Here is a 4,153-nt window from a genome sequence, read left to right on the forward strand (position 1 = left end):
TGGGCTTTGTCCAGTACAGAACAGACTCTTCATTTCCAAGTTACCAACGCTGTGCAGTATTGGACAGCATCACTGTTATGTAATTAGAAAAAAAAGATACTTGTTAGTTCCTCTTGCTGGCAAATTTAAAAGGACAATAAGAATTTGTTGACTCTATAAAGGATGATTCTATAGTGAACTAAAAGAACCAGGCACGATCGATTGCTCTGCAGTGGTTGAGGATCATTGCACTGCACTGATTTACATTTGGCTATAAGCTAATAATGTGTGCATTTGGCACCTTCTTTATGTGCTAGTCATCACTTTGGTCTCCAGGTAGAAAGAGAGACCTTCTGGACAAACGACACAATGAGTCATTAAACCCTTTTAGCCATCAGGCCGTTGTTATTTATGTCATGTCTTTAATCACATTTTCCACATGACTGGTCTTTCGATGTCAGCCAGACATTTATTGGGCCCCTGAGCTGATGCAGCACGTCCACCTGATCTCCCAGCTTATTTTATCAGCTCAGAAACTGCTATTGACATCAGAATAGAATTTATTTACATACACTGAATTAACAGCTCCTGTTTGTTAATATTTTCAAACAACAACAGATAAGAGGCAATCAAATAACCAGCTTGAGTACAAACCATTGCACACAATAATAGCAACATTGTGAAGTGCCTCACACATCTTTCAAAATGTGAAATGCAAGTATATTAGCTACTAAATAAACGTTAATGTAATTGAAATACCAGCCAGACATACTCCATTCTCCTGTCCACTCCACACCAGTTGAATCTTGCAGCACACTGATATGACACTTAATTTGAGGACTTTTAATCAAACTAAATATTTCTCAGGTAGCATTCATTCCTTTTTTCATTTGGCTTACATTTCAGCATGGCAAGGGATCCCCTTCTTTTCTGCTCCTCCCCCATTTTCTTAAAAGAAAAATAATACATTGAAAATGAATTTATCATCCCTAGAACCAAGGAACTAACAATATCAGCTTGAGCCAAATATAGAATAGTTCCAGCTTTCTCAGGCAGCTGATATAGGACTCAGTCTCAATATAGACCTGAAACAAACTCACTGGTCCAGCCCAGGGCCTTTTTTGAGTAGTGAACCTTCCTCCCCACCTTCACAGCATTCACAAAAGGAGACTAGATAAGAACAAACTTATTTTCACTTTCCCCCCCAAGAGGACTGAAATGCAGAGGAAAAGAAGTGTACAATAGTTGTCCTCTATCTATTTCCATAGCAGTGCCAAATGCTTAACAAAACACTTCAAAGTTAACTAAGTTTGTATCAGGACTAAACTTTTGTTTAAATTGTGGAATAAGTAAATTGTGAACCACAGAGAACACCATTTTCCTAACAGGTAAAAAGCAACAGACGTTGGGACATGAAACTAATTTCTGGCTTAAAATTCTGAAACTTCATGGTGTGTGTGAGTGTGCATCACACAAATGATTCATCTAAAGCACTTCAGCACGCTTCTGGATGAAGCTGAAGGGGGGAGGGGAGGAGAGAGAAGGGGTCCAAAAAACAGGCAGAGGAGGAAGTTCAAGTATTCCCTTCCATCCCTATTCTGGTCAAAATTTCTGTGTGACAAGTTTTCAGGCCAGCACTTGTTCCTAGTGAAACAAAGTTTATTGACCTTTTATTTCTGTTATTAAGTTTGAGGATCCTGAAAATCTAAAATGAGGATCCCCGTCTCCTATTCTCCTCCACCACCACAACTGGAGAAGACCTAGTGCCACAGTAGACGTTAGTTGGCTCCAACACCATCCTCTATCCTGAGTGTAAGGGCAAAATACCTTTAACCATCCAAAAAGTGAAGTGATCACCTTGAAAATGCACTGTCTGAGATGCTTTAGGAAATGCCATTTGGACTTAAGAGCAAGAAACCATCAGCGTTGTTCGTTTACTGGACAGAATAGCAATGGATGTGTCATTACTAACGGCATGAAAAGCTCCATTATATGTCTACCATTGTAAAGCCATTTTGTACAGATTTAAAATAATAAAAAAACTGAAGGATACTTCTCCATATAAAACCCTCTGCTTTTTATTCAAGTTCATTGATGGAGTTAATTTATTCAGTAGAACATCATATATTTTATTTGGATATAAAGAGGGAGATTTAACAGTATTCTGAGTGCATCAGTTTCTTTCATATGACAACTCTGGGTACGTCTACACTGCAATTAAAAACCCACAGTTGGCCTGTGTCAGCGGGCTCGGGCTAAGGGGCTATTTAATTGCAGAGTAGATGTTCCGGCTTGGGCCTGAGCACTGGGACCCTCCCACGGGCCTGGGCCAGCTGCAGGTTTTTAATTTTATCACTTTGCAGTCCTTCATTTGGCCCCAAAGAGACTCAACGCATTTTTTTTTGTATTAGTCAGCAGGATCTACAAAACTGGCAGGAGGCAGAAAAAGTAAAATTGCTGATTTTCTTTCCTGAGGACAGGGCACAGCAATACATATTAGTATATTATACCGTGTATCTTAAACGGAGGTCTCATACTTTAGGGCAAATGGTCTACTGCTACCATGGTTTTGGAGACAGTCTTTTAAAGATATGTCAGAATATACAAGAAAGCATAAAGCACATCTTAGCAGCCAAAAACAAAAAATTATGAGTGGGAAGGGGAGTTGAATAAATGCAATAGTGTGAAAAACTGCCTCAGGATCACTGAAGTGAAGCAAGTGCTAGATAACTGCTGATCCCAGTTGAGAAACCAACAGAAGTGATTTAAGGATCACAACAGAACCTACAAATCCATTCCATGGCTATACATTTCTCTTTTCTTTCTCCATTTTTAAAAATATGATACACACCACCATCTGCTGGACAAAGTGAGAAATAATTCAATACAATGCAGGCTCTTTTGACTTGAATGCCATTTTACTATAATATTTACCTGAGGCAGATGCAAAACAGCCTGGGATGTGCGGAGACCATATAGTGCTGTAAATGATGCCTTCGTGGCCTTTAAAAGTGCATAATGACCGCCCCACAGTTGGGTCCCACTAAATAAAATGAAAAACAAAAGTCTGCAGGTGGAGAATAGCAATACTTAAATCAATTATTTATTTTGGGCTAAACACAACTTTCCAAGGTGGCTATTAAAATGTACACTTTTATTCTACTGGGGTTTCTGTACAATAAAAAGAAGAGGTTTTCACATATGCATTCACAGAGAAACTAAAAAATTTTATGCAAAGAGACCAGAATCTCTCAATATTTTTATATTATAGATAGATATAAATATAATATTTTTACTGTGTCCATCAAACAGTATCTGGGCACCCAACAAAACTGAAAATATTTCAATTATCCTTTGAAATGTGTCTGGTCTTTCTGCTATTTAGATATTTTGGGGCTAACGGGCATGCATGCTTCTATATTATTAGAAACAAAAGTTAAAAACGTATCTGTCTAAAGGCCCCATCTTACAAATAGTTTAGCCCAAAATCTCCCAGGGATTTCTTTGGGAATTCTATGTCATGGTGGACTGCAGGATCTTCCCTTTAACACACATCATTGAAAGAACTCATGTGTTTTGAAAGTGTACAGATATGAAGGGCAATGCAGCAAGCCAAATTTAAAAAAAAAATGACAGCATCAGTTTAAGTAAAGAGGAAAGCAGAAGGGACAGAAAACTGCATAAGAGAGGACACCGTTTCCCCACACAAATTAAGAACTACAAGTTCCAAAACAAATCACAGTGCTGACCTTCTATAAAAATCAGACATACCAGTTTGGCAGTTTGATCCCATGAACCAGACACCACTACCTGTTCTCCTCTAGTTTGGCTCCAGTCAACACTGTAAACCTATAAATATTACAACAGCTTAGTTTAGAACAGCATAAACATCCAATTTTGATACTCTGCCTAGCCAGAGTTTCATAAAGCATACCTGGATTTTTAGTCTGTATCACAATCAGCTGGAAATGTGCACATCTGGAACTAAAGAGCAGTCATGAAGCCACTTAACTGTGCAAAAAATTAAATTTAACATTTCAAACAGTTTTTTCTTTATGAGTTCTGCTTTTTGTTGTACATAGATACCCAGCAACAATTCCTCTTAAAACTAGGACTAATGAGGAAAGAAGTTTGAGTTGTGTTATTTATTTGTTGTGGAAAGATTCATTAGTCA

General features: G+C 38.0%; 1 long non-coding RNA gene across 1 annotated transcript; it reads right to left on the reverse strand.

Moving 5' to 3' along the window:
* Positions 1–875: 875 nt before the first annotated feature.
* On the reverse strand, positions 876–3,830 carry LOC113409199. The gene is made up of 3 exons (XR_003370469.2): positions 3,751–3,830; positions 2,914–3,022; positions 876–927 (listed from the first exon to the last, which is right to left on the reverse strand). It is a non-coding gene; the product is annotated as an uncharacterized LOC113409199 (long non-coding RNA).
* Between the last annotated feature and the right edge of the window lie 323 nt (positions 3,831–4,153).

Source organism: Terrapene carolina, unplaced genomic scaffold, assembly GCF_002925995.2.
Source record: "Terrapene carolina triunguis isolate 2854851 unplaced genomic scaffold, T_m_triunguis-2.0 Scaffold30936, whole genome shotgun sequence".
Classification (NCBI taxonomy): domain Eukaryota; kingdom Metazoa; phylum Chordata; order Testudines; family Emydidae; genus Terrapene; species Terrapene triunguis.